Here is a 20,722-nt window from a genome sequence, read left to right as displayed (position 1 = left end):
AAAAAGAATGTTACGCCATTGTCTACGCTCTGGAAAAGCTACGCCCATATGTTTGGGGACGGCGTTTCCACCTGCAAACCGACCATGCTGCGCTACAGTGGCTTCGTACCACCACGGGAAATAACAAAAAACTTATTCGGTGGAGTTTAGCTCTCCAAGATTTTGATTTCGACATCCAACACATCTCAGGAGCTTCTAACAAAGTGGCTGATGCACTCTCCCATGAAAGTTTCTCAGAATCAACTGGTTAAAATCGTCCTTCAGATGTGGAAAATATTGTTTAGTCTTTATATACTTTGGTAGTATATTTAGAGGTGCATGTGCCTTATTAACTCTGTTTTCTCCTAGAGCTCCAGGAAGAAATCACAGCCAGCATTTCACCCTATCTGTGATTTGGGGGGTGTCTCATAAATATAAAGGGAAGGGTAAACACCTTTAAAATCCCTCCTGGCCAGAGGAAAAACCCTTTCACCTGTAAAGGGTTAAGAAGCTAGGATAACCTCGCTGGCACCTGACCAAAATGACCAATGAGGAGAGAAGATACTTTCAAAGCTGGAGCGGGGGAGAAACAAAGGCTCTCTCTGTCTGTGTGATGCATTTTCTGGGAACAGAAAGGAATGGAGTCTTAGAACTTAGTAAGTAATCTAGCCGGATATGCGTTTGATTCTGTTTGTTTAAATGGCTGAGAAAATAAGTTGTGCTGAATGGAGTGTAGATTCCTGTTTTTTTGTCTTTTTGTAACTTAAGGTTTTGCCTAGAGGGATTCTCTATGTTTTGAATCTGATTACCCTCTAAGGTATTTACCAGCCTGATTTTACAGAGGTGATTCTTTTTACTTTTTCTCCTATTAAAATTCTTCTTTTAAGAACCCGATTGCTTTTTTCCTTGTTCTTAAGATCCAAGGGTTTGGGTCTGTGTTCACCTATGCAAATTGGTGAGGATTTTTATCAAGCCTTCCCCAGGAAAGGGGGTGTCGGGTTTGGGGAGGATTTTGGGGGGAAAGACGTTTAGAAGGCGGCTCTTTCCCTATTATATATCTGTTAGATGCTTGGTGGTGGCAGCGATAAAGTACAAGAGCAAAAGGTAAAATAGTTTGTACCTTGGGGAAGTTCTAACCTAAGCTGGTAAAAATAAACTTAGGGGGTTTTCATGCAGGTCCCCACATCTGTACCCTAGAGTTCAGAGTGGGGAAGGAACCTTGACAGCCTCTGAAGTTCTTTTCCACAACCCACCATGACTTGCCACCAGATGTCAGGGTAGAGCTCATCCTGACTCTGCTTACACCTGCACTTCGGATTTCTGGTCTTCTGCTCTCTGTCTGTGTGACAAGAGCCAGGGGAGAGGGTGAAGGAAAGGAGGCACTTAAGTCCACTTGTAAGAGGTTTAGAATAAAGGCAGCATTATGAGAGATGGACAGTAATTTTTTTTTAAAGTTTGGTGCTACTCCAGTAAAGGCAACTGGAGGACTGTAAATTAAAGTTTCGGGTGGTTAAAGATAACTTGGCACACCAGGTTTGGAGGATTTGGTCAGAGTGAAGAAAAGAGAAAAAAATGGTTTTGAAGTGAAAAAGGGAGAGTGAGTGGGTTAACCCGGGAAGTTGCTCAGAAACAATTAACTGTAACAGAGAATGGCACTTCTGCAATTCAACTGAGGTGCAAACAAAAGCGCAAAAAAAAAAAAAAAAAAAAAAGGCCCAGGGTAAGGCAGCTGAATTGAACCTTAAAGAATTGAATGCAGAAGTAAATGATTTAAAATAAGTGAAGAGTTACAAGTAGCTTTTGCAAAAATTAATACCGCAGACTTTGTAGGGAAGTAAACACTTAGGAGTTGTGAAAATGTTAAAAAGTAACAGTTGTGGTGTTATAAAAAGGGAATTCTTGGTTTAATAATAATACCCAGTTATGTAAATATAAATAGATGTGCAATGACTCGTCCTTCTCACTGGCTTCAGTGACACGGCGGCAGGCTCACGAGATGACAGCTGGGTGTTCACAGGCGAATGACAGCGATGGATGTTAACTGCCACAGATGGTAAGTCACAGCTGCAGGTGGCACTTGCCCGGAGTTTCCATCACCTGTGGAAGCAAACCCACGTGCACCTGCCACTCGGATGGACAGCCCCCAACTGAGGTAATGGCTGCTGTTATATAGATTCTGTAGCGCAAAACCCCTTAGGGAAACCCCATAGAATCCCCGGGAAAATCCAGTTAAAACTGGAACTTGTTTACGACTTGGGCCCCTGACCATTGGAAAGGGCAGGAAAACACTCCAACTGCCCTCCTGATCACATGACCAAGTCCTCCATTTTAGATAACAAAATGGGTTCCATACAAACAATAAATCATAATACTAACAGCCTTACAAACACAGCTTTAGGAATTTGCCCCTAACAGAGGGGAAATGGGAATAGTTTGTCATCAAAATCACTAGGGGTGTGTGTGTGTGTGTGTGTGTAAATGGGGTTTCTTTTGGAACTTAACTTGACTGCCTTGTTTATACAAAATGGGAATGTAATCAGGGTACAGTATTATAAAAAAAATAATCAGAGCAGTGCAAGGGATATTAGGCAAAAAATAATTTGTGTGTGTAAATATTTCTGTGTGATGATGCAAGGTTTTAAGGCCCTAAACCAACACTCATGGTTTGTATAATCCTGTTTGTAGGTTTAAGAATAATTGGGTTTGTTTTGTTTTTAAATAAAAAAATAATGCCACTAAAAGTCCATTTGAATCTCACATCCAAAGTTGCAACATTGACAGACCCTTTTGTCAGCTAGTATGAGGTGGCTTTGGTATTTAGCATTTAACCCTTTGGGTACTTCTATGTGTTTATGAAGTTTAATATCTTTTTAAATGAGGACCAAAGAATGTGGCCATGGCAGAGGCAGCCACAACTGGGAAAATGGAGAGAGATACTGGATCCTTTTTTTTTTTTTTTAAACTAATTGTGAATTGGTTGGGGATCAAAATAATACTGGGGTGGGGGGAGTAAATGGGATGGAAGGCTCCCTTGCCATGCAAACAAAAACGACACTACTAATGTTTAGAGAAAGGAAAGTCCACTGAACACGTCTACTTTCATCTAAGCATGCAGCCAGCAATAACCTAAGTGACTGCATACCACATCACTGTGACATTTAAAATATGCACTGTCCTAATTCTTTCTAAATGATCCTATTGTTTTTCTAGCTGTATCTTTGTATCTCATACTGTTATTTATCCGTTTTGTTCCCCATCCCTCAAGTGTTTTTATATGGGAAAAAATGTATTGAAGAAACTTAGTATGCAGTTGACAAAGAGGAATTTGGTGTAATTATGATCGGTGATTATTTTTTATACCGTAAGTGCCAAAGCTTTACTACCGTGGAAAGACAACTCTTTTAATAAAAAGATTTACAAACCAAATGTGTGGCTAGTGATTTTTTATTTTGTAGTTGCAATGGGTTCAGGGAAAGAAGGTGTACCCTGAACTGAAATAGCTTTGCCTTTGGAAAGAAGACGGGACAGCCATCTTTCTGCAATATGAAGTTGAAAACAGGAGAATATTTGTGGATCATTTTCATAAAGAAAGTAGCATAGAAACGATTATTTGAATTACAGTAGCCCCTAGAGACACCAGTGGAGATCAAAGCACCACTGAGTTAGTACAAACCCCATAGAGTTAGTACACACCGAGTGAGAAAGTGATTGAGAGAGCTTCAGGGCAGGGACTAATTAGATGAGACAGACAAAGAATGGGAGAAAGGAAGTATTATCTCCATTTTAAAGATGGGAAACTGTGGGACAGCATTTAAGGCCTCAGTCCAACAAGGTACTTAAGCGTGTGAGTAACTTTAAGCGCACGTATTGTCTTATCAGTTTTAATGGGATTACTGACATGCTTAAAGTTAGCCCTACGTTTAAATATTTGCTGAACTGGGGTCCAAGCGACTTGCCCAGCATCCCAAACGAAGTGGCAAAGCCAGGAATTGACCCTACATCTCCTGAGATCAGGCCTATAGCTTAGCTGCACTAGGAATTGACCCTACATTTCCTGGGATCAGGCCTATAGCTAAGCTGCACTAGGAATTGACCCTACATCTCCTGAGATCAGGCCTATAGCTTAGCTGCACTAGGAATTGACCCTACATCTCCTGAGATCAGGCCTATAGCTTAGCTGCACTATCACCCATACAGAGTAAGCATTGGGGAAGAAGATTATAAATGATCTTAATTCATCCATCCTTGTGGATGGAGGATAATTTAATCACTTGTTACTAAGCAAGGGATGGAAATGTATAAGAGATACCTGTCTCCATTTTACAAGAATTTACAGATCCATCCTACTTCATTCTTGAAAAGTGGGCTGCTCTTCAGGGTGGATAAAAACAATCAATGATTTAAAAAAAAATAAATAACAAAAATCAGAATTTTTTATTTAAATCGGATTTTTGAGGGAAAAAACCTCTCTAAAGATAGTTTTAATTAAGAATCACTATAGCTCAAAGATATCTCATCATGGAATAGGGATTATAAATTCTCTAGTATGAGACAATATATTCATGTAATGTTTAAGAAAAGTTTTGTAAATGAGTTCCAACAGTTCATGGATTAGGGACCCAATCTTATGGGGTTCCAGAGGCTTCTGTATAGATTATTTAGGGTAATCTTTCTACCTACCCAATGGGACTCAGTGATCAGACTAGAAGATACCATCAGAGATGCTTAGTTTTGTAGTTCTCAAACTGTGGACTTGTGTCTCCAGAGATAACATGCTTCTTAACAGCAAAAATGTTTTAAATAAATAAAAAAATAGATAATATAGAGAGGTGAGAAATAAGAGACCTCAACCCTATTGTCCCTCTGCAAATTTGTGTACACAGAGTCAATCCCTTACCTCTCGCTAAAAGTGCAAAGTTTCAAAAAGTTCAATGCATAGAAGATTGTTGGGGGTGGAATAGATCTGGACAAGGAGAAGAAGTCTGGAGATAAATGTGAGAAGGGAGGGACAGGCAGTAGAAACAAAAGTCAAACTGTTTGAGCAGCATATTCCAGAAGTCTTGAGGTCTTTCTGAGTGTAGCCTTCATTGATTTGACATGTACCATACCATTCTCTCGCTAGAAGGGAAAACCTATAATGGCAGCAGGCTGTAAAAGAGACCCAGTTTGGGAATATTTTAATGAAGTTCCTCTACTTGTGGGTAAGACAGGCATGCGTGTAAAACGCAAACAGTGCAACAAAGAAATGCAAGGCCTGGTTTCCCATATGAAACAACGTCATGAGAAGTGTTCCTTCTCAGGAGGAAGCTGTATTGAAGATGATGAGAGGAACATGTTTGAACACGCAGGATCTTCAGGGTGGTAAACTTTTTTATTTCATATTTCTCTCTTAAGGGCTGCCTGTCTTCCTTCTGGACTATTCTTGAATTCTCATGTTTCAGCAAAAAATATAGTTGTTACTCTATGGTACTGTCACTTTAGATGCAGTTGTAATAAAAAAATAAACAGCTGAAATGGGCGGATCTTCCTTTTACAATTTCACCTTTAAAGTAGTACTGAGTGTCAGTGAATGCAATGAGTCATACAAAATGAGCAGTATGGTAATAATAATTAAATAACTGCATTGACTTATTTTATTTAGGAGAATCCATCCTCAACATACAGGATTCTGAAGACTATCTACCTTCAAGATCACCATCATTTTCTGTAGTTTTAGAGCCATCTGCCAATGATAGTGTTTCAGTCACATCAAGTGTGTCACACAGCCACAGTATATCACCTGTAGCAAAAAGAAAAAAAATCTCCATCATCCAGAAACAATCATAGATAGGTTTCAGAGTAACAGCCGTGTTAGTCTGTATTCGCAAAAAGAAAAGGAGGACTTGTGGCACCTTAGAGACTAACCAATTTATTTGAGCATGAGCTTTCGTGAGCTACAGCTCACTTCATGCCACAAATCATAGATAGGTTTGTGTTAAGAACCAGCAGATTACAAAAAGAGGTAATTGATGAAAAAATTGCCCTGTTTGTTTATGGAACAAACTCTCCTTTCCATATGATCAAGAACCCACACTTCATTAACATGGTTCAGTCATTAAGACCAGGATACAGTCCACCCAACAGAGCAGATGTCGCAGGCAAATTGCTGGATAATACATGTATGAAAGAGAAACTGAGCAGTGTGCAAACGGTCTAGGGGCCAAAATTGTTAACCTGAGTCTTGATGGATGGAGCAATGTCCACAATGATCCTGTTGTATGTGCTTGTGTGACAACAGAAGAAGGGAATGTCTTCTTTACAGAAACAATCGATACATCAGGAAATGCTCACACAGCAGAATACTTACAAGAAGTAGCAGTAAAAGCTATACCAAACTGTGAAAAAAAATTCAGGTGTCTAGTATGCAGCTTGGTCACAGACAATGCTGCAAATGTATCCAAGATGAGAAGAAATTATTTTGAAGAGAGTGAAGAGAGTCCCAAGCTAATAACATATGGTTGCAATGCTCATTTGATGCACCTCCTAGCCAAAGACTTCAGTGTTTCAGAAATAAAGGCTAATGTTGTTGAAATTGCAAAAAAACACTTTGCAGTAGCTGCTCTGAAAAAAGTGGGAGGAACCAAGCTAACTCTTCCACAAGACGTGCGATGGAACTCAATAGTGGACTGTTATGAACACTAGATCGAGAATTTGCCTAATCTGATGACAGTTTGTGAACAAAATCCTGAAAAAATAGATGGCGCTGTCACAGCCAAAGTTCTCAACACTGGGCTTAAGAGAAATGTTGAACGCATGCTGAGTACCCTGAAGCCTATTTCTGTAGCCTTGAACGCAGGGAAATAGCTGTTTTACTGCTGATGCTGTTGAAATTGGAAGGAACCGAGTGAGATCTTAAAAAGAGAAATATGCAATGACAGAGCTAAATTACAAGCATTAAAAAAAAAACAAATGGGACAAGCACTATCTCCAGCTCATTTTCTTGCAAATATTCTCAATACTTGGTACCAGGGTCAAATCTTAACTGCTGAAGAAGAGGGATTGGCTACGACATGGACATCCAGCAATCATCCCTCCAGAATGCCAACTAGAATAAACTGCAGAGCTAAGGGTGAACCATTCAAGAAATATAGGATTGCTGATGATGTTTTAAAGAAAGTCACACCAGTGAACTGGTGGAATTCACTTAAGCACTTGGATTCAGAGACTGTTGAAGTGATAATCTCACTTTTAACAACAGTCGCTTCTTCTGCCAATGTAGAAAGAATATTCTCTTCCTTTGGACTAGTTCATTCCAAATTGAGAAATCGTTTGGGACCTGAACAAGCAGGGAAGCTTGTTTTTCTTTTCCAGATTATGAACAAACAGGAAAATGAAGGTGAAGACGACTGAGGTAGCTGCAGAAGCCAGTATTTTAAGTTTCTTATGTTGACCTGGCTGACATAGTCAATTAAATTTCTTAAAAAATATTTCATTTAACTATTTTAGTTAAAAACAATTGTAACCAAAAAACCTGATTTTAAAAAACTTGAATGTTTAACTAAATTCAAAAATTCATATGCTTGTTTTGTTAAAATATTGTATGTTTGCTGTTGAATAAAAAAAATCCAGAATATATAATGTTGTTGTTTTAGTTAAATAAAACAATTTAAATGTCTGTTCTCCTTCTAATACAGCAGGGATCAGCAACCTTTGGCACGTGGCACGTCAGGGAAAGCCCCTGGAGGTCCGGGCTGGTTTGTTTACCTGCCATGTCCGCAGGTTCGGCCGATCGCAGCTCCCACGGGCAACAGTTTGCCATCCCAGGCCTATGGGGGCTGCGGGAAGGGAAGCCAGCAGGTCCCTCGGCCCATGCCACTTCCTGCAGCTCCCATTAGCCTGGAGCAGCTGAACCTGCAGACACCGCAGGTAAACAAACCGGCCTGGCCCACCAGCAGCTTTCCCTGGGAGGCCGCGTGGCAAAGGTTGCTGATCCCTGTGATACAGCATGGCGAGAAAATCCTCCAAATATTAATGATAGTTCACCTCCCAACAACTTCATAAATATCTGCTTCAATTACGTTTGGTAAATGAAATAACCAATCATTCATTTTCTGATTTTGCTGTAAAACTAATCTGAAAAGTTTTCAAAATAAATCACTTTAAAAATATATCATGTTTACCTTCTAAAAATGAAACTTACATCTATCTCTGAGTTGTGAAGAATATTTATTAAGGTTATAACAACCAACAAAAATGCACTTTTATGTAGAAATCCATGATGAATCAAGTCTTCCTTACTAGTGATTTAAATCAAATCCACCCTGATCTTAACACTTTCAGTGTCCTTACAAACTTAGATGCTTTCACTACAGGCTGGCCGGTTGCCCTTCAGCCAGGCTCTCCCCTTTGATCAGCACTTCAGTTGCTTGGTGTGGTGATGTCTGTAGATGGAGGTGGAAGAGAGAGGAAGAGCATGGCAAACGCCTCTCCCTTTTATCATGTTCTTTCTTCCCTCTTGGCTTTGCCATCCCCCTTCAGAGTCAGGTGAGCATTATTTCATTGCCCTCCCAAACTGACTAAAGTAAGGGGGGTGACTCACTCAAGAGTCCAACAGATCCTTTGTTGCTGCGTAGGCCAGTGTCCTTTGTTCCTATGAGGCTGAGCTGGGTTTGTCCCATACATGCCCTGATGGGGTGTGAACTGCCCCTCTGCTCTTGGACAGTTTTGCCTGGGCATGTTTTAAACCATGAGGCCACATTTTCAGCCTCATAACTATATACATGAAATTACAACCTTACACATTACATCACTATAACAACAATGCTCAGTGCATCATGAGCCTTCCAAAGACACCCAACATGACAACCTTTGCATTGGATACGACACAATCCTTTTATAAGGATGAACATATCATAGAATCATAGAATCATAGAATATAAGGGTTGGAAGGGACCCCAGAAGGTCATCTAGTCCAACCCCCTGCTCGAAGCAGGACCAATTCCCAGTTAAATCATCCCAGCCAGGGCTTTGTCAAGCCTGACCTTAAAAACCTCTAAGGAAGGAGATTCTACCACCTCCCTAGGTATCGCATTCCAGTGTTTCACCACCCTCTTAGTGAAAAAGTTTTTCCTAATATCCAATCTAAACCTCCCCCACTGCAGCTTGAGACCATTACTCCTCGTTCTGTCATCTGCTACCATTGAGAACAGTCTAGAGCCATCCTCTTTGGAACCCCCTTTCAGGTAGTTGAAAGCAGCTATCAAATCCCCCCTCATTCTTCTCTTCTGCAGGCTAAACAATCCCAGCTCCCTCAGCCTCTCCTCATAACTCATGTGTTCCAGACCCCGAATCATTTTTGTTGCCCTTCGCTGGACTCTCTCCAATTTATCCACATCCTTCTTGAAGTGTGGGGCCCAAAACTGGACACAGTACTCCAGATGAGGCCTCACCAATGTCGAATAGAGGGGAACGATCACGTCCCTCGATCTGCTCGCTATGCCCCTACTTATACATCCCAAAATGCCATTGGCCTTCTTGGCAACAAGGGCACACTGCTGACTCATATCCAGCTTCTCGTCCACTGTCACCCCTAGGTCCTTTTCCGCAGAACTGCTGCCTAGCCATTCGGTCCCTAGTCTGTAGCTGTGCATTGGGTTCTTCCGTCCTAAGTGCAGGACCCTGCACTTATCCTTATTGAACCTCATCAGATTTCTTTTGGCCCAATCCTCCAATTTGTCTAGGTCCTTCTGTATCCTATCCCTCCCCTCCAGCGTATCTACCACTCCTCCCAGTTTAGTATCATCCGCAAATTTGCTGAGAGTGCAATCCACACCATCCTCCAGATCATTTATGAAGATATTGAACAAAACCGGCCCCAGGACCGACCCTTGGGGCACTCCACTTGATACCGGCTGCCAACTAGACATGGAGCCATTGATAACTACCCATTGAGCCCTACAATCTAGCCAGCTTTCTACCCACCTTGTAGTGCATTCATCCAGCCCATACTTCCTTAACTTGCTGACAAGAATACTGTGGGAGACCGTGTCAAAAGCTTTGCTAAAGTCAAGAAACAATACATCCACTGCTTTCCCTTCATCCACAGAACCAGTAATCTCATCATAGAAGGCGATTAGATTAGTCAGGCATGACCTTCCCTTGGTGAATCCATGCTGGCTGTTCCTGATCACTTTCCTCTCATGCAAGTGCTTCAGGATTGATTCTTTGAGGATCTGCTCCATGATTTTTCCAGGGACTGAAGTGAGGCTGACTGGCCTGTAGTTCCCAGGATCCTCCTTCTTCCCTTTTTTAAAGATTGGCACTACATTAGCCTTTTTCCAGTCATCCGGGACTTCCCCGGTTCGCCACGAGTTTTCAAAGATAATGGCCAATGGCTCTGCAATCACAGCTGCCAGTTCCTTCAGCACTCTCGGATGCAACTCATATGGGTGTAAGGTGTTCCCCTGAGGTACAGAACCTCACAGTGGGCTAAAAACACTTCCACACACGGGCTGAGGACAGACAAGTTCTCCCACAATACATTACAAAACAGTTCAGAGTGTGGCTTGGTTTAAAAATAGCCAGTTATGGGGAGTCTGCCACAATGATTGGCTGTTAAAAATGTGTGCCTTATTTCCAGTCTGAATTTGTCTGGCTCCAAATTCCAAAGATTGGATCTTGTTAGACGTTTGCCTGCTAGATAGAAGAGCCCATTATAAAATTTCTGCTTCGAAGCAGGTACTTAGAAACTATGATCAAGTCACCCTTTAACCTTCTCTTTGATAAGCTTAATAGACACAGCTCCTTAAGTCTCACTGTAAGGCAGATTTTCCAATCCTTTCATCATTCTGGCAGCTCTTCTCTGAATCTCTCCAATGTTTCTATGTCCTCTTGAACTGTGGGCACCAGAACTGGACACAGGATTCCAGCCGCAGTCACACCAGTGCCAAACACAGAGGTGAAATACCCTCTCTGCTCCTCCTCAAGGTTCCCCTGTTTATACATCAAAAGATCACATTAGGCCTTTTGGCACAGTGTCACATTGGCAGCTCATGCTCAGCTGATTGTCCAAGATGATCTCCAAGTCTTTTTCAGAGTCACTGCTTCCCAGGATAGAGGCCCCCATCCAGTGAGCGTGACCTGCATTTTTTTTCCTCCCTGGACATTTACATTTGGCCATATTAAAACACATATTGATTGGTTGTGCCCCGTTTACCAAGTGTGACAAAGTGGGACTGTTCTTAATGTTTCCTCTGAATAGTGTGGGGGTGCCTCAGTTTCCCCTAGGCAGTTCTTAAGTATCTAGGGGGTGGAGTAAGGGTGTATGATCATTGCAGAGCCCTAGAGGGCATGTGTGTGCAGGAGTCTGGACACAGAGAATGGCCAACACCCTGTTTCCTGGCAACTGATGGCCTGGGCCCTTCCCCCCCTGCAAGGTGAGAGCTGAAGGGTTGGAGAACAAAGGAATCAGGTGACCACCTGGCCCGGGAAAGGAACAAAGCCCAGAGGAGGAGGGGCTGGAGGGAGTTTTCAGTTTGGGGCTGGCTGGGACATGGAGTGAAGTGCAGACGTGGTTGTCTGGCTCACTGCCCCCCAAAATGGACCCAGCTGAGGGGTCCCGTTCTCTGCACCTGCAAGCTCTGGTTTAGACCATGTTCCTGTCGTCTAATAAACCTTCTGTTTTACTGGCTGGCTGAGAGTCACGTCTGACTGCGAAGTTGGGGGGCAGGACCCTCTGGCTTCCCCAGGAGCCCCGCCTGAGCGGACTCGCTGTGGGAAGCGCACGGAGGGGCAGAGGATGCTGAATGCTCCGAGGTCAGACCCAGGAAGGTGGAAGCTGAGTGAGCTGCGTGTCCTGAAGACAGGCTGCTCACAGAAAGGCGACTGCCCCAGAGTCCTGACTGGCTTCATGGGGAGCAGTTCCAGAGCATCGCCCAGGGACTCCGTGACACTCTTTCATTCTCCAACTTCTGCTGGGGAGAGACAAGCCTTCGAGCTCCGCAGGGCTCGTCCTCAGGCCCTGGTCTCTCTCCCCAACAGAAGCGGGTCCAATAAACCATATGACCTCCCCGGCCTGGTCTCTCGGTGTTTTCTGCTCCCACGGGCGTGGCTGGGAAGGGCCACAGGGCTCAGCAGGCTCAGGGGGTCTTTCTCTTATATAGGCTCCGATTACCTCCCACCCCCGTCCTGATTTTTCACACTTTCCGTCTGGTCACCCAAGGGAGGTCTGGCAGCCCCCCCCCCAGCCACAGTCCATGCGTGCCCAGCAGTCTGTGTGTGTCTCAGCAGCCCCCTGCTCATTCCCACGTGGAGCCCAGATCGGGGTGGGCTGGGCCTCTGGTTTGTTTGATCCCTGAAGGGTTTTCTGGGCACTAACTGGGACCCCAAGTTTCTCCTACTTTGAGGAAATCCCTGTGAAAACTCACCTTTTCCGGGTGTCTGTTTCACACCCTCTGCCAGAGACGTTCCCCATTCTTTCTCCAGTTCAGCTGGCAGCAGGTCTCGTGCGAGGGGCGGGGGAGAGCTGAGATTTCAGGCTGCCGTCTTATGGCGGGATTGCTGCGATTAACTGGCTGAACGTGCTAATTCTGAGGAAGAAACGGGGAAAGGGGCAGAGACCGAGAGTCAGGGAGTGAAATGGAGAAAATACAGGAAGCATTTCGAGCAAGGGCGAAGTGCAATGACCAGAATCCAGAATATTCTCTGCACCCCTTGTCTAACTCTGGGCCTGATTCTCTTCCGCATTGACGGCCCTTTCCCTGTCTCCGGCCGTGTCTGGAGGGCTTTATGCCCCTGTCCAGCCCCTTCACACTGCCAGGAAGGGAGAGGTGTTATGGAATCTTAGCCCAAAGAGGAACCAGGCCCTGTGTCACCTTCATCCTGGGTTTCAGATGACCCCGAGAAGTTGGGGGGCCACCGGGGCCTAGAGCATGGCCCTGCCACAGAGGCCCCGCCCCCGGTCATCCTCTTCCCCCGAGGCCCCGCCCACCCACTGTTCACTCCTCTGGCCCCCGAGGTCCCCCTACCTGCCCCTCGCTCCTCTCCGCCTCTTCCCCCAGGACTCCACTCACCCCCTGCTTGCTCCTCTCCGCCCCTTTCCCCGAAGGGGGGCTACCGGGGGGCCATGGGGCCAGGCACCCGTCCCTTTTCTCTGTCTTCAGTGAGCGGGGGGCAGGGCGGTCCTTGGGGAAGGAGGTGGAGCAGGACAGGAAGAGGCACGAGAAGAAGGGGCCGCGGGGGAAAAGGCCAAGGGGGGGTGGGGTGCAGGTTTGGGGGGAAGAGGCGGAGGGGGGATGGGAAGAGGCAGAGCAAGAGCAGGGCATCGGGCTAAGAGGCAGAGGGGAGCGGGGTGCAGGTGGGGCCCCCACTTCTCTGGAGCTTCGCTTCCAGCGCTCGAAAGATGACCACGAGCCCATGGGCCTCCGGTGGGGAGACCCGCCCCACATCCCCAGCGTTTCCCCCCCGCATGGACGGCCTTTTCGGGGAGGCTCAGCCTCCCGTGGCCTTTTATACGGGCTGCCCGTGCTCAGCTCCTTCCACACGCTGGAGAGGAGCAGCACCCAGGGGTGGGGCTGAGCCGGGGGGCGCTGGGTGAGGGGCAGAGGGCTCGGAAGCTGAGACCGCAGGGACACAGCGTGAGGCACCATCCCAGGCATCCCCATGAAAGGAGCAGAACAGGGTTTACCTGGGGTGGGGAGTGTATGGAGAGCGTCTCAGGGTGGAGATGTATTGCCCTGTTGAGCAAGTGTGGCTAAAACACAGGCCTCGCTGTGAGCAGGATTTGAACCTGCGCAGGGAAACCCGATTGGATTTCGAGTCCAACCCCTTAACCGCTCGGCCCTCACAGCTGTGAGTGACGTGGCCCCCAGTGGCAGTCTCTACTGGAGCGGCTGGAAGCCGACGGGAGGGAGCTCTCCACCCTCAACGAGCAGCCGTAGCCATGTTGGCAGGAGAAGCTCTCCCAGCACCATAGCACTGTCCACACCAGCGCTTAGGTCCGTGTAACTTGTGTCACTCGGGGGGTGGCTTATTCACTCCCCGAGCCACATCCGTTCTACCGACACAAGGGGGAGTGTAGACGCAGCCTTAGCAGAGACGCGATTAAGATCCACTTCCTGGACACTACTGTGCTAATAAACGATGGTCACATAAACACCACCCTATACCGGAAACCTACTGACCGCTGTTCCTACCTACATGCCTCCAGCTTTCACCCTGACCACACCACACGATCCATCGTCTATAGCCAAGCTCTGCGATACAACCGCATTTGCTCCAACCCCTCAGACAGAGACAAACACCTACAAGATCTCTATCAAGCATTCTTACAACTACAATACCCACCTGCGGAAGTGAAGAAACAGATTGACAGAGCCAGAAGAGTACCAAAAAGTCACCTACTACAGGACAGGCCTAACAAAGAAAATAACAGAACGCCACTAGCCGTCACCTTCAGCCCCCAACTAAAACCCCTCCAACATTATTCAGGATCTACAACCTATCCTGAAGGATGACCCAACACTCTCACAAATCTTGGGAGACAGGCCAGTCCTTGCCTACAGACAGCCCCCCAACCTGAAGCAAATACTCACCAACAACCACACACCACACAACAGAACCACTAACCCAGAAACCTATCCTTGCAACAAAGCCCGTTGCCAACTGTGCCCACATATCTATTCAGGGGACACCATCACACGGCCTAATCACATCAGCCACACTATCAGAGGCTCGTTCACCTGCACATCCACCAATGTGATATATGCCATCATGTGCCAGCAAGGCCCCTCTGCCATGTACATTGGCCAAACTGGACAGCCTCTACGTAAAAGAATAAATGGACACAAATCAGATGTCAAGAATTATAACATTCATAAACCAGTCAGAGAACACTTCAATCTCTCTGGTCACGCGATTACAGACATGAAAGTTGCGATATTAAAACAAAAAAACTTCAAATCCAGACTCCAGCGAGAGACTGTTGAACTGGAATTCATTTGCAAATTGGATACAATTAACTTAGGCTTGAATAGAGACTGGGAGTGGCTAAGTCATTATGAAAGGTAACCTATTTCCCCTTGTTTTTTCCTACCCCCCCCCCCCCCGCCTCAGACTTTCTTGTTAAACCCTGGATTTGTGCTGGAAATGGCCCACCTTGATTATCATACACATTGTAAGGAGAGTGATCACTTTAGATAAGCTATTACCTGCAGGAGAGTGGGGTGGGGAGAGAGAAAACCTTTTGTAGTGGTAAACACCCATTTTTTCATGGTTTGTGTGTATGAAAAGATCTTGTGTACTTTCCACAGTATGCATCCGATGAAATGAGCTGTAGCTCACGAAAGCTTATGCTCAAATAAATTGGTTAGTCTCTAAAGTGCCACAAGTCCTCCTTTTCTTTTTACTGATAAAGTTTGCGGATGATACCAAGATGGGAGGGGTTGCAAGTGCTCTGGAGGATAGGATTAAAATTCAAAATGATCTGCACAAACTGGAGAAATGGTCTGAAGTTAACAGGCTGAAATTCAATAAGGACAAATGCAAAGTACTCCCCTTAGGACAGAACAGTCAGCTGCACACATACAGAGCAGGACGTGACAGCCTAGGAAGGAGTACTGCGGAAGGGGATCTGGGGGTCATAGTGGACCACAAGCTAAACATGAGTCAACAGTGTAACCTTGCAAAAAAAGCGAACCTCATCCTGGGCAGGATTTAGCAGGAGTGTTGTAAGCAAGATACAAGACGTAATTCTTCTGCTCTACTCCATGCTGATGTGGCCTCAGCTAAAGTATTGTGTCTAAGTCGGGGCGCCACATTTCGGGAAGGATGTGGACAAATTGGAGAAGGTCTAGAGGAGAGTAACAAAAATGATTAAAGGTCTAGAACAGGGGTTCTCAACCTTTTTCTTTCTGAGGCCACCCACAACATGCCATTAAAATCTCCAGGGCTCAGTGTGGGAGGGGGAGGCTCTGGGCCGGGGAAAGGGGGGAAAACAAGTTTGCATAGGTATAGTTTGACTTCTGTTTTGGGTGGGCAGGGGCCCGTGAGGCTCAAGCCAGCTCCGACGTCGGGGTCTGGGGAGGGTATGCTACATCCACCCCTGACTCACCTCAGCAGGCCACCCGCCTGTCTGGACTTGGGGGGGGCCTACAACCAAAAATTATAACTCAAAGGTGGGGGGGCTGAGCTCAAAAAGTTTGAGGTGCAGGGAGAGGGATAGCTAGGGGCTGTGTGCAGGGGGGTAGCTCAGGGTGCAGGGAGGGAGGTAGCTAGGGGCTGTGTGTGGGCAGAGGGTAGCTCAGGGTGCAGGGAGGAGGTAGCTAGGGGCTGTGTGCTCTCAGGGCTCCCCTGCGCTCCCTGTACCCTGAGGGCTCTGCCAGCCACAAAGCAGCCGGATCCCCCCGCCTAGGCAGCTCTTACCAGCTGCATGAGCAAAGGGGAGCAGCTTCAACCCCCTGCAGCAGCAGGAGACGAGGCAACGCTGCGGCTGCCTGCTCCATGGCACCAGTCAGAGCAGCAGCTGTCCCACGCTGCCGGACTCTGGCTTCCCACCTCCGACCTAGCCAGGGGGTGGAGAGAGGAGGTGGTGGAGGGGGGGTGTGGAGCTACCCCAGGACTGCCCTGCTCTTGCACTGTAGTTTGGGAGGGGTGTAACACCCCTGTGTTCCCCCATCTCTGCCCATGGGCTCAGGGCTTCTGTCCTTTGGGGAGCACCGGGGCTCGGGGCTCCAGAATTCAGCCCTGCTGCTCCCGGCTTCAGCCCTGCGGGAGGTGCTGGGGTTCGGGCTTTGGATTTTAGCCACGGGGCCCTGCGGCCCCCCTGAAAGGGTTCATGGACCCCCAGTGGGCCACGAACCCCCTGTTGAGAACCGCTGGTCTAGAAAACATGATCTACGAGAAAAGGTTGAAAGAACTGGGTTTGTTTAGTTTGGAGAAGAGAAGGATGAGAGGGGACATGAGAACAGTTTTCAAGTACATAAAAGGTTGTTAGAAGGAGGAGGGAGAAAAATTGTTCTTGTGAATCTCTGAGGACAGGACAAGAAGCAATGGGCTGAAATTGCAGCGAGGGAGGTTTAGGTCGGACGTTAGGAAAAACTTCCTGCCAGCATAGTTAAGCACTGGAACAAATTACCTTGGGAGGTTGTGGAATCTCTTTCATTGTAGGTTCTTAGCAGGATCGACAGTCACCGCTCAGGGATGGTCTAGATGAGGGGTAGTCAATTATTTTTTGTCAAGGTCCAAATTCTTCATCAATGTACAGTCGGGGCCAGACTGCAGAGAAAATCATTTTAAAAAATAATAATAACGATAATATGTAAATAACAAGTTTGTGGGGTCCGTTCAAAAGCGTCTGGCAACCCGGATTTGGCCCGTGGTTCGCCTGTTGACAGCCCCTGGTCTAGATAATACAGGAGAATTACGGAGACCTCGGGAATGGAGGTTGTTCGTAACTTTGCCCAAGCCGTTATGGGCTGCTCCTCAGGGCGGAGTGCTCGGAACGGGGGCTCACACTCTGCAGCGGCTGCCCGGCAAGTTTCTGATTCTCGCCCCCTGACTGCAAGGGTGATGCGTGAGGCACCCGGGGGCGCTTTGGCACCAGTGGGTGGGCAGTGCAGGCCGGGGCCCTTTCAAACGCAGCCGCTCCTCCAGAGCGCGGCAGGCGGGCAGGAGTTCGGGCTCCAGCAGCTGACGCTCTCGGCCAGGTTCCAGCAGCAGCTCAGGGAGCTTCTTTCCTGGACTGAGACTAAGGTTGCAGGCTTGTCCCCCTCCCAGCCAGAGGCGGGAAACAGCCCCTGTGGCTAGTGCCGACCCCAGCACTCCTTCTCGGGAGCTCACAGCTGTGCCTGTGAACCTCAGCGTCTTCACCTGTACGTGGCTGGCCTTCCGCGTGGCAAGTAGTGGGTGGGGGTGGGGACAGGCAGCCCCGATGTGCCGAACTGGACCATGCCATGCCGGCACAGCTCAGTATTTGTTGGGTTTTTTGTTTTTCGTCTCCGCTGCTGCCTGACTGCGTACTTCTGGGGCCACATGGTGTCTGGCTGACGGGTCCGTCTGTAACTCTGGTGTTCGTATTTTTGAGGTTCTACTGTACTTAGTCCTGCCTTGAGTGCAGGGGACGGGACTAGGACGGTCCTTCCAGTGCTGTGATTCCATGGACAGGACTAATGTGAGTTTTTTAATCTGACTTCCTGCATTACACCAACAATATGATTTTATCCAGTAATTCCCGCAGTGGAGGGAATATTCATCCCTACTATTTAAGAGAACACAAAGGATCCACTGATCAAGTTCCAGATCTCCGCTGTATAGTGGTGTGCAGTGAGCCCCTGTGCAGCTGAGCTCCTTGGCAGTAGGAAGTATGCATCCCCTGTCAGTGCTCCTTAAATGCTACCCCACACCTTTGCAGTCCAAGACTAGGTCTTTTCAGAAAGAATGCTCTACAGCCACCAAGAAGGGGCCAGGCTTTACCTGAGAGCTAGGTTCATACCGAACCCTGCCTCTGTCAGACATCTTTTACTTCCAAAATCTTCTACTGGACGATTTAGGCATATAAGCATCACTCCTGATCCCTTCCCAGAACCCCACCCCTGAATGCTACATGCACGTAAAGCAAATGTTGACAGATTATCTGTTTTGGTCATGAGCCAGAAACATAGCTAATATTCTGACTCTGCAGCTCTCTCCAGAAAACCATGGCAAGAGAGTTTATTTGTAATGGGAAGAAATAATCTGCATTTTTAAAGTTCTTTGGGACAGTGATAAAAGTCATTTTAGACATGCAAAGTATTATGAACTTGGCACTCTCACACTTCGATGCTTCTGTAGGCTGTACTCATTGCACACACTGAGGGCTCCCGGCTGCCCTCCATTCCCCTCCCCCCCATGTGCCACCCTCCCATCCTCTCTGTTTCACAGATTCCCTGCAGCTGCTCACCCCTCTTTCATGTCACAGGCTCTGTCCCATGTTTCTTCATCTCCCCCAGGCTGGGGCTCTGTGTGCCCTCCGACCTTCCCCTACCACACAGAACTTCTGTATGCCTCCTCTCCCCAGACCAGGGTCCCCTTTTCTCCCCACCATTATTTCTTTTCTTTCTGTCTGAGAGATAAGTCATTGGGGGTGTCACCATTTTAAAATTATTTTGGGAAGATGAATGTTCAGCTTTGTAGTTGAGATTCCTCCAACATGGGAGTGACTGTTGAGTGTAGGACCTCTCTTCGTTCAGCCAGTTATTACTGGACAATGTTGCCTCCCCTAATTATCAAAGCTTTACTACTGAGTCACCTGTCTTTATTGGCAGTAACATTCTAATTAATATTTACTCCATTTAACTGTATGGTGATTGCCCAACCACTGTCTAACTCTTGCTTTGGTATAACTCGATTAAAGGGATGATAAACAATTTATTTCTGAATACTCCCTTGAGCCTGATCATGCAGTCCTTTTGGGAGAGGGATGCAGAGATCCAGCTTTATAAACCAGACTTCTCTGTCTTTTATTCCTGTAACACTAGAAATAATTTTGTTTTTTTAAACAGGAGAATAAACCATCCCTCATTCAGACTGGTCCAGAAGCAACCCTGCAGACCCACCTCCTTGTATTTGAGGCCGAGAAATCCAGAAAAGAAAACCGTGTTGTGTGTTTAGAAATGAGAAAGGAACTCTTTCCGAAGCCTACATTACAAATGAACTTTTAAATTTGAGGAGACAGAATAAAAACTGGTCCCAGTTACCAGGGAAATCATGTCTTGTTTATACTAATCTGGAATATATATGGGGATGGGCATTACATAAAATCAAATTTTGCATACTACAAATCTGTAAAATGCAAAAGGTGTGTTTAATAGAATTTTCTATATCGTTTCATTAATTTTTTTAGATAAAGAAAAAATATTAAAAATCATCAGTATTTTTTTCTGTCTTGGTTTCCTTTAAAGGACACGAAGCTTATTCTTACAGCAGCACTTCACTTAACCCTTAAGTACACTCTGACCTGAGAAACCAGCAGTTAGGAGGTACAATGGCAAAGGTTTTGACAGCATGGAAGTGAGTTTAACTCAGCATTTCTCGCATGCGGCCACCAGGGGCTTTCTGTGCAGGCCTAACAGCCTCCTGGGCAGTGGTGGAGAGGCCAAAGCATCAGCCTCTCCCCTTCCCTCCCTGGTGCTCCTGCATGAGCCACCATGCACCGCCTCTGGAGACAGGTGGGGCACAATGCTGCAGGAGCCAGGTGAGTTCTTGACTCACCTGTGGGGTGGGCAGGGCACGTTGGGGCTTGGGCTTCAGCCCTGGGTGAGAACCTGGCCGCAGGGCTTCAGCTGCACGGCTCGAGCCCCGGGCTCTGACCCAGGCTCCGGCCATGTGACCTTGGCCCTGGGCGCTAACCCCTGGCTGTGCAGCAGCAAGTGCTGGCTCCGGGCTCTGGCACCGACCCCCAGCCCTCACCCCGCTCCCTAACCCCAGCCCCAGCCCCAGGGTGGTGGGTGTTGATCCACAGCTCCAGCTGCTCAGCAGCAGCCGCCACCAACCCTGGGCTCCAGCCGCTCGCTCTGGACCCTGGGGGTGCTGCCTCCCAGCTCCAGCCATATGGCAGCAGGGCTCACCATTCTCCCCGACGCCTCCCCGAACCCCCATTTATCGCCCCCAGCCCCCACTGCCTTCCCTGGTTCCACCTCTATCCCCCCCATTGCCCCAGACCCCTGCTGCCTCCCTCTCCAAACCCGGGGCTCTCTGAGAAAAGTGAAACAAAGAAACATGCAAGTATCAC

The 20,722-nt window shown here is 47.0% G+C and overlaps 1 long non-coding RNA gene and 1 other non-coding gene across 2 annotated transcripts; one reads left to right on the top strand and one right to left on the bottom strand.

The window, feature by feature from the left end:
• Positions 1–13,723: 13,723 nt before the first annotated feature.
• TRNAS-CGA (transfer RNA serine (anticodon CGA)) lies at positions 13,724–13,805 on the bottom strand. Its single transcript has one exon. It is a non-coding gene; the product is annotated as a tRNA-Ser (tRNA).
• A 4,188-nt stretch (positions 13,806–17,993) lies between these two features.
• Positions 17,994–19,866, top strand: LOC125629787 (uncharacterized). Its single transcript, XR_012664475.1, has 2 exons — positions 17,994–18,124; positions 19,494–19,866. It is a non-coding gene; the product is annotated as an uncharacterized LOC125629787 (long non-coding RNA).
• The last annotated feature ends 856 nt before the right edge of the window (positions 19,867–20,722 follow it).

Source organism: Caretta caretta, chromosome 11 (assembly GCF_965140235.1).
Source record: "Caretta caretta isolate rCarCar2 chromosome 11, rCarCar1.hap1, whole genome shotgun sequence".
Classification (NCBI taxonomy): Eukaryota; Metazoa; Chordata; order Testudines; family Cheloniidae; genus Caretta; species Caretta caretta.
Note: the sequence above shows the minus strand (reverse complement) of the source record. Positions and strands in the feature narration are given on the sequence as shown.